The sequence below is a fragment of the Leucoraja erinacea genome, chromosome 34, assembly GCF_028641065.1.
Source record: "Leucoraja erinacea ecotype New England chromosome 34, Leri_hhj_1, whole genome shotgun sequence".
NCBI lineage: Eukaryota > Metazoa > Chordata > Chondrichthyes > Rajiformes > Rajidae > Leucoraja > Leucoraja erinaceus.
In genome coordinates, this window is record NC_073410.1 from 5,557,467 (window position 1) to 5,567,585 (window position 10,119).

Sequence of the window (10,119 nt, forward strand, 5' to 3'; positions counted from 1 at the left end):
CACCGCCATTCAATATGATCATGGCTGATCATCCAACTCAGTATCCCGTACCTGCCTTCTCTCCATACCCTCTGATCCCCTTAGCCACAAGGGCCACATCTAACTCCCGCTTAAATATAGCCAATGAACTGGCCTTGACTACCCTCTGTGGCAGAGAGTTCCAGAGATTCACCACTCTCTGTGTGAAAAAAGTTCTTCTCATCTCGGTTTTAAAGGATTTCCCCCTTATCCTTTTGGTACAGAGAAATTTGGTACAGAGAAAAATTTCCAAATAGATGAGGAATATCAAGAACCAGAGTCAATAGCTGTAAAGCAATTGACAGCAGAACCAAACAACAGTACAAATTAAAACTCTTCATTTCTACAGCATGTGATTAGCATCAGGTGTACATTGCCCGACGGGGTATGCAGGCAGATTTATTTATAGATTCCAAAAGGAAGTTGGATCACTATTCAAAAATAATTGCAGGGCTATGGATAAAGGGCAAGAGATTCAAAACAATTGCATTACTCTAGAAGGAACTCAAGAGGCAGTGTGCTTTGCTGTTCATTCCAAGTTCTGCAAAACTAAAACATGACGAAAAACAATGGTTTATTCTGCTCGCTGTAACTCTAACCAATCATTAGGGCTTTTGTGCACACTATTGTTTTTATTTGTTTTTCTGTAATTACCAAGCCCCGTATTTCATTATAGCAAACTGGACATGGTACAACTAGCAACAGGATGTAATTGAGGCATGGAAACAAAGCATATTGCATCAGAAGAGAACTCCAATGTGTACATTTTAGGGCACTTTTAAAGGGCTTGCAAGAAGAAATGCAAATACAATTTTAAAACTTTTCATTGCACCTCGGTACATGCGACAATAAACTAAACTAAGAGAGGTCAAAGCGGTTGGCTAATAGTCACTAATAAAACAGAAGAGAAAATTTACAAGATTTTTTTTCACAGATTAGCAAGATTGTGTAACTCTGACAGCACTGATTGAGATGAATAACATTTTAACGCGGGTGGGGAGGAGCAATTGATGGACAATTTGACCAATGGGGTCAACATTGGGATGGACTGATTACGAGAGGATCAGGACATGAGCACAGATCTTGTGATTATGGTGTTGGGAGATAGTAGTGGAGAACAGATGAGAAATAAAAGATCTGGACAAGAGTAAGGTCTGGAGGGTGCAAGTTTGGTGTGGAGAGGACATGAGAGATGCAGGAAGGAACAGCAGATGCAGGTTTACACTGAAGATAGACACAAAATGTAGGAATAACAGCGGATCAGGCTCAATCTTTGGAGAGAAGGAATGGGTGACGTTTCGAGTCGAGACCCTTCTTCGGACTGATAGTCAGGATAGAGGGAGACTATTTCGTTGTCTCTGTACTGTACACTGACAATGACAATTAAAATTGAATCTGAATCTGAATCTGAATATATGGAAAGAAGAAAATGTGAAAACAACAGTTTGAAGAAGGGTCTCGACCCGAAAAGTCACCCACTACTTCTCTTCACAGATGCTGCCTGCCCCGCTGAGTTACTCCAACACTTTGAGTCTTGCTTCGGTGTATACCAGCATCTGCAGTCCCCTCCCCCCCCCAATAGTCAATAGTCAATAGTCTATTTAATTGTCATTTGGACCCCTGGAGGTCCAAACGAAATGCCGTTTCTGCAGCCATACATTACACACAAATAGACCCCAGACACAACATAATTACATTTTACATAAACATCCATCACATAGCTGTGATGGAAGGCCAAATAAACTTATCTCTCCACTGCACTCCCCCCCCCCCCCCCCCCCATGTCAGAGTCAAAGTGAAAGCCCCCTCCCCCTCCCCCTACACAGATCAAAGCAGACGATGAAGAAGGAAATGTAGAATATTTGGTCCATTGTTGGCTGAGGTGAAGGTGACAACGCGGCAAAACAAACGGTGAAATGAATCAGGAGGACAGTGAAACTGGTCGTAGCTGATGGGACAAGGGATGGGTGGGTGTGGGGGGGGAGGTGCACCCATCCACTTCACCCGCACGGGAGCCAAGAGGAAGAGCCTCTACTCCCGGACTCCTCTACTCACCCGTCAGTGGTTTCTCTGGAGACGCCGAGCTCCTTCTGCAGCGCCAGCGATGCCCTGAGAGCGGCGGATGCATTAGTCCGGCGGGCCGGAAGTTGACACGGAAGCGGGTGAGGGGGGGTGGAGGTTGGGCATGGACCGCACACGCCGTCGCTTAGCAACCGCGGCCCGGTGGGAGCCTGCTCCGCCCCAGCGTGGGGGCTGCTGCTGCTGCTGCTGGTGCTGCTGCAGGGTCATGGAGCAGAGCAACGCCTCGCCTCGCCGGGAGATGCAGATAAGAGTTGGTCTTGACATCATGTTTGTGGGTTGAAGGGCCTCCTCCTATGCTATACCGTTCTATGTCACGGCGGCGCAGCGGTAGAGTTGCTGCCTTACTGCCCCTGTCCCACTTAGGAAACCTTTGGAGACTTTGTGCCCCACCCAAGGTTTCCGTGCGGTTCCCGGAGGTTTTTGTCAGTCTCCCTACCTGCTTCCACTACCTGCAACCTCCGGCAACGTCCTGCAACCTCCGGGAACCACCTGCAACCTCCGGCAACCTCCTGCAACCTCCAGGAACCACCTGCAACCTCCGGCAACCTCCTGCAACCTCCAGGAACCACCTGCAACCTCCTGCAACCTCCAGTAACCACCTGCAACCTCCGGCAACCTCCTGCAACCTCCGGGAACCACCTGCAACCTCCGGCAACCTCCTGCAACCTCCGGGAACCACCTGCAACCTCCGGCAACCTCCTGCAACCTCCAGGAACCACCTGCAACCTCCCGGGAACCACCTGCAACCTCCTGCAACCTCCTGCAACCTCCAGGAACCACCTGCAACCTCCGGCAACCTCCTGCAACCTCCAGGAACCACCTGCAACCTCCTGCAACCTCCAGGAACCACCTGCAACCTCCGGCAACCTCCTCCGGCAACCTCCTGCAACCTCCAGGAACCACCTGCAACCTCTGGCAAACTCCTGAAACCTCTGGCAATCTCCTGCAACCTCCGGCAACCACCTGCAACCTCCGGGAACCGCACGGAAACCTTGGGTGGGGCGCAAAGTCTCCAGAGGTTTCCGTTCAGGTTTCCTAAGTGGGACAGGGGCATAACAGCAAAAGCGGTTGGCTATTAGTCACTAATAAAACAGAAGAGGAAATTTACAAGATTTTTTTTCACAGATGGAGGTGGTGGAGGGAGGACTTAAGCCAGAAAGGGTATTTTGGGAAGAAAGACTACCTTAAATTTTGTTGCATCTGGTTGGGTAACTATAGCAGGGTGAAGATTATTCCATGCTTTAATTGTGCGGGGGAAGAACGAATTGCTGTACACATCTGTCTTGGTAGCTGGAATCTCAAATTGGATTGAATGCCCTCGTCTGCTCCTAATTAGTTTGGGTTTGGTGTAGGTCATGTAATCTATGTTGAGATCTTTTCTCTGAGATCTTCGGTTTCCTCCCACACTCCAAAGACGTACAGGTTTGTAGGTTAATTGGCTTAATTTAAAAAAATTGTAAGATTGTCCAAATTTGCGATATGCAGAGATGCCGACTACAAAATTCAGAAGGTTCTATGTGAGAGGTGTAGGAAGGAACTGCAGATGCTGGTTTACTGAAGATAGACACAAAATGCTGGAGTAACTCAGCGGGACAGACAGCATCTCTGGAGAGAAGGTATGGGTGACGTTTCGCGTCGAGTCCCTTCTTCAGAAGTTCTGTGGTGCAGCTTTCATTGTATCCAATCCCCATTAAGAAAACCTTTGTGTGGCCTGAAGCTATTTCCTGATTTTAAATTATTTAATTCTTTCCAAATTTTCTATATCACCAAACACGTTATATAATCAAATCATTTCCAGATTTCTGCAAGTGACCGTTACCATTGTGACACCGGCAAATCTCCCATTGCAGATCTCACACCAAAGCAGAGGGAATTACAAATTAACATACAGATTGGAAACAGCCTCTTCGGCCTGACTAGTCCATGCTGACCAAGGTGCCTCATCTAAGTCCCATTTGCCCACATTTGGCCAATATCCCTATAAACCTTTCATATCCATGTATCTGTCCGAGTCTTGTAAATGCTGTTATAGTACCTGCCTCAACCACCTCCTCTGCAAGCTTGTTCCATATATCCACCACCCTCAGTGAAAATATTGTCCCTCAGGTTCATAATAAATCTGGTCCCTCTCACCTTAAATTTATATCATATGGTTTTTGATTCCCATACCTTGGGTAAACGTATTTGTGCATTCATCCCCTCTTGTAACATTCACATTCCAAGAATGTATTAAAGGACTTATTAAAAAGTTTATCTTCTGGCCTATGTTAGTCCTCCTTATGTAAGCAGATACAACCTTATCTGTTTCTATGATAGTGACTAGGTATCCCCAATCCATTTTGTATAGTATTGATGTAAACTCTGCAATCAACAGATCCCTCAGAGATATGAGAAATAGTGGATTGTGTGTGAGAAAAATGTTCTTCTGATTTTGGCATATCCAAAAATTGAACCATGTGAAATGTATTCCTTTGGGTTAGAATTCCACCCATTGCCAATTCTAAAACTGGACAGAAGAACACAAATGCCTCTACTTTCTTAGAAGGCCTAGGAAGTTCGGCATGTTCCCAACAACCCTCACCAACTTCTACAGATGAGCCGCTGAAAGCATTTTATTGGGATACAATATAGTTTGGTCTGGGAACAGCTCCATGCAGGACTACAAGAAATTGCAGGGAGTTGTGGATGTAGCCCAGACCATCACGCAAACCAACGTTGACTCCATCTACACCTCACAGTGCCTCAACAAGTCCACCAGAATAATCAAGGATGAATCTCAGCCTGGTCACTGCCTCTTCTCCCCTCAAGCAAGATACAGAAGTTTGAAAACACATACCTCCAGATTCAGGAACAGTTTCATTCTAGCTGTTAGCAAGCAACTGAATAACCCTCTCATCAGCTGGAGTGCAGTCCTGACCTACCATCTACTTAATTGGAAACCTGTGAACTATTTTTAATCCAACTTTATCTTGCTTGCACTAAATGTTGTACCCTGAATTCTTTACCTGTGTATAGTGGACAACTTGATTGGAACATGTGTAGTCTTTTTTTTCACTGGATAAAATACCACTGGATAAAAGCTTGTCATGAACCACGGTACACGAGACAATAATAAACTAAACCAAAAGAAGGCATGAGCTGATCTGAGAGAAGAGAGTTGGGACAGCTGAAGAGATAAAGAAAATAGTTTTTAAAATCTTTAAAAACCTGGAAGTAATCATTATTTGACCTCCATGTCCGTTGGGTAATGGGTATATTTTACTTGCTGCAGTTTCAGATGTTGTGCTACCTGGTTGCCATAAAAGCCAAACAAATTGTGTGTTTGCCCCGGCATTCCAGTTTGCGATGAAAACTTAATACAAATTCAACTTTATTCAGGCAATTTACCAAGAAAACAGAATATAATTCAATTTCTCTTCACATATGCTTCCTGACCTGCTAAATTCATCCAGTAGTTTGTTTTATGCTCCAGCCTCCAGCATCTGCAGTCTCTTGTGTCAGTTATGGCTCATTAGATTGAGTTTTCACATTTACAGCTTAGTTTGTTTTCATCTATAATTTCTTTTGATTTCACACATTTATTGGTTCTCTGTAATTAACTGGCCTTCAATGCACCCTTGCACCTGGCTCCACACTCCTTTTGGTATTTAATCTTCCCTGCTGTCCGCAATCACACACCTTCCCCTTTGTTCTTCCTTCTCCACCCTTCCTTTGTCTGCATGTTAATACTTGTTTTCCATATCTTTGCCAAGTTACCTTGTCCTCACCACATGTGCAGCCTGTCGAGGTGAGTGTATCTAGCATTTTTTGTTCTACTTCAGATTTCCAACATCTGCTGATTTGCTTCTGGACAATAGTGGATGAAATAAGTTTAAGTAACATGCCAGTAAACTAAACTAATGAAATGGTTGATGATACATTAATCATCGATGATCTTACACCGATAAGATCGTTACTTACTGAGCATATCTTCCTAATTCCCAGTGTTTCCTGTTCAAACTCTCTATTATAAAATTAATCTTCAGAAATCCACTAGAAAATCATGAAATGACCAGAAGCTGTATTTTTTAAATTCTTATATATTCAGGGTTAAGTCTCCTTTTGGAGACACAAGAGCTGCAAATGCTGGAATCTGAAACAATATACCAAACTGTGGAGGAACTGAGGAGGGTCAGGCAGCATCTGTGGAGGGGAATGAGCAGTCAACATTTTAGGTTCACAGGAAGCCAAAATGTCAACTGTTTATTTCCTGCCACAGATGCTGCCTGATCTGCTGAGTACCACCAGCAGTTTATTATTTGTTATAGTCTTCTTTCTCCTGCTTCTCGTTAGACTAATGTCAAATGTTTGCAGGGTATGCAGTCAATCGGACTTTGCCCTATTCTTACCTTTTCTCTATTCCATTACGTTAGACACTAATTAGAGCTATATACAACAGTACTGATAACTAATATGCTTACAGACCAGGTCCATCAAAATACATTGTGATTAAATATTCCAGTCTACAGGAATCCGACCCAACTTAATTCTAGAAGCACCCCTTTTAAAACAACAAATCTTGGTTAGCCAGTTCATTATCAGTGTACATTTTGTACATTGGAAAGAAATTGGTCTGCAATATTGAGAGGGAAATGTGTTAACCTATGTAAAATAAAACAGTCTTTGCCTCTGCTAAAGAAGTATGCAGACGACATTATCCAGACGTACTTCAGATTTATACGCTCATTATTTCACAGTTTAATTCCAAAGTGTAAAGCCTGTGCACTCAATAAGTTCTTAACCTCTAATGAAGTCCATTGCAGAGTGTACAGACATACATACCTGTGAGACATGAGGAGTTCAATCAAAAATGCATGCAATAATTTCAAGCGCACTTCACAAACAGTCTCTGGAACTAACAACGAGCATTACTGCAACCCTTCGAGTAGTTGGTCACATGTCGCAATACTTAAAATTAACAAGAATTATTCACAACCTATATCACATATACCATGCAAAGTATTAGGCCTTTAGGCCAATTATTAGAACAAAGGACAATAAGAGTAAGAAGCCAGATAGCATTTTGAGCCTGTTCATTCAGTGAGATCATGGTTGATCAGTAACTTAACTTTTGTGTGCCTCTTCCCGAGATCCCTTAATCCTTTCACTTAACATATTTTCAAAACTTAAATCATAAAATTAACAATTGGTGTAGCATTAATTGCCTTACAAGTTTATCCTACCCTCTGCATGTAGTTTTATTTGTGAAATATGTAACTTTAATTTTTTGATTGTGCACCCAAGGCCAAAATTACCCAGATTTGTGTCAACAATATGTGTTTTATTTAATTTGAATATCACATCATGGTGCAAAATTTCAGGAAACATAATCTTCTTTGGTAAGTTCTCTCCCGGGACCTGGATATAACACTGGTGAAAAAATCTCTGTTGCATTCCCACCAAGCCAAATCCTATAAAGTGAGATGCCTGGGACTGCTCTCTGCTCCAGGTGCAGTCAAACCAGGGCTTTGCATAGTAGAGTGTAACTTGTGCATCAGTGTGCTCGATGCCAAGTCCAGGATAATCTCTATATCTATCTTTGACATTTTCATGATGTGTGTGTGTGAATCCTGTACCTTTTGATCTGCACTGCTTGTAGACATTAACCTTTAATTCCAGTAGACAAGAGCAATTTTGAAGAGTTAGGATTACCCAAACACATCACTTAAACACATTGCTGAGACTTTGCACACAACATATCTTAAAGGTTCTATTCTTGACTTGAAAAGCTTTGTAAATATATCGCTCCAAAATTTATTCAACTTTGTACATCCTACAAATGAATGTGTTATATTAGCGTTTTGAAACAAACATTTATCGCATCTGGGAGAGACGTTTGGGTAAAACCTCGTTTTTTAATAATATAGTCTATGTAGTAATTAGAATTGAATTAAATTATGTCTTTCATTAATGGAACAATTATGTGTGTTCATCAGATACTTTTCTCATCTATCCTTCGAGATCTTTATCATGGGTGGATTATATTTGGAATAATAGTAGAAGATATCAATTTAAATAAAGACTAAATGTTTTTTTTAATTATGGGCTAATAATTAGAAAGAAATTGATACTTAAATTTTGGAAAAATATAGCTATACCAACTGTTAAAATGTGGATTAGGAATATGATGGACATGGCACGCCTAGAAGAAATGAGGCTCCGACTAATAGATAAATATGACCAATTCTTAAGGAGTTGGTCTCCTTTCATCGACTTTTTGGAATCATGTGATGCAGCGGTACCGTAAAGATTGCTGATTTCAGTTCATGCCGTGGATAGATCTACATCTCCGAATAAAGATTTGAAAATTTCTCTTTTAAGGGACCTTCTCTCCTATTTCTACTTTCCACTTTTTTTATATACACATTTCACATTTTTCTATTCTCTACCATCTATTTTTCCTCTTTTTCCCCTTTCCATTGTTTTCTTTTTCTTGCCTCTCTTGCTTCCTTTTCAAAACATAAAACTAGAGGTTGTACATAGAATGGATTACGGTATGACACAGTTGGCACCTAAAATTAGGTTCCACTGTATTGTTTTGTACTGTATTAACTTCTAATAAAATAAAAAATAAAAAAATAAAAACATATCTTAAAGGATACGTTGCTAAAATAGAACTATTTAATGATGTCTGGTTATTCAAGTGTTTTCGAGTGCACAACCATCACATCAAAAGGCACATAATATCTTCCATCTATATTACTAAAAGTCTGTTCTTGACCGGTTTTGGCGATCTGTGCTGCGATTTCCGAGAGAACGCCGCCACCTACGGCCGTCATTTTTGGCCACCTTGCTCAGAGCCCCCCTCCGCCACATGTGCGCTGAGGATTTTTCCAGTCGATGAAAAATGACAGAGATATTAATGATTTTACAAAATTCCCCATTCATTCTGCTGCCCCCGCTGGCGGCAGTGGGGATGGACTATAAAACCAGGAAGTGGTGTGCCTCAATTAGTCTGCAAGCTGGAGGAAGGCAGAGGGTCACGTTTCTCTGAGCTGTGAATAACTGAACACATGTTCTCATCTCATCTATACTGAATAACTGAACACATGGTCTCATTTCATCTATACAAATCACATTGGCCCATATTAGGAACCTATCCTTTAATGCCTTGCTTTTTAAGTGTTTGTTTAATTGCCTCTTAAAAGAAGTAATTGTATCTGATTCCACTACCTCAGTTGCAGATATCAACCACTGAGTAAAAACAACATACCCTTCGGACCCCCTATAAAACATCTACCTCCCAACTTAGAACTAAGTCCTATTGTTTTTGAGAGCCATGTTATAAGATTTATTTTGCCTATCTAGCCATTCCTCACATAATCTTATGCTTCTATTAGGTCACCCCCTTCATCTCCTTTGTTCCAGTGAAAACAAGCCAATCTCTCTCCATAACTAAAGTCTTCCAATCCAGGCAACATCCTGATAAATCTCCTCTGTGCTCTCTCCAGCAAAATCAATCTGTGCTGCATTCTCCCCAGCACAATCATATCTACATTACAGACATTACTATACTTAAGAAATACTTCACTGGCTGTAAAGTACTTTGGGAAAGTGTGGAAACTGCCAGTCATCTTTCCCAGCATGGAATCACTATCCCATGATCATTGTCTTAAGATTGATTTCTGCATGTTGGCACATTCTGCAATAAAAACCCCCACAATCATAACAAATCCTCCAACATTCTTTTGATGTTTCAACCCAGTCTCGCTACCTCTTCCCACTTCATTTCCTCGATTGCCCTTTGCAGTAAATGAGTACAGACTTGGAGTTTGATTCAAGGTCTGGCAGTGAGGAAGCAATCACACAGTAGCCCCTGGGAAATAGTAACACCAAGTAATACCACAGAAACCCATTGATCAAAACTAACCCGTGGAAGCAGGCCAATGTGGGGGAAAGAGCAGAGTCAGACTGTCTTCGAATAAAACCATTGCAGAAAGAGTTGTGTGGAATTGTCAGTGATTCACTTCCAAGCATTTG

The 10,119-nt window shown here is 41.9% G+C and overlaps 1 protein-coding gene across 2 annotated transcripts in view; it reads right to left on the bottom strand.

Annotated features, from left to right (window-relative positions):
• The window catches only part of csgalnact2 (chondroitin sulfate N-acetylgalactosaminyltransferase 2), a 39,527-nt gene extending 37,346 nt beyond the window's left edge, over nucleotides 1-2,181 (bottom strand). The window contains exon 1 of one of the 2 annotated variants that reach the window (XM_055661720.1): nucleotides 2,074-2,181. The gene's annotated coding sequence lies outside the window, so the exon portion shown is untranslated. The remainder of the gene's footprint in view (nucleotides 1-2,073) is intronic. The other variant, XM_055661717.1, reaches the window with a different exon arrangement.
• Between the last annotated feature and the right edge of the window lie 7,938 nt (nucleotides 2,182-10,119).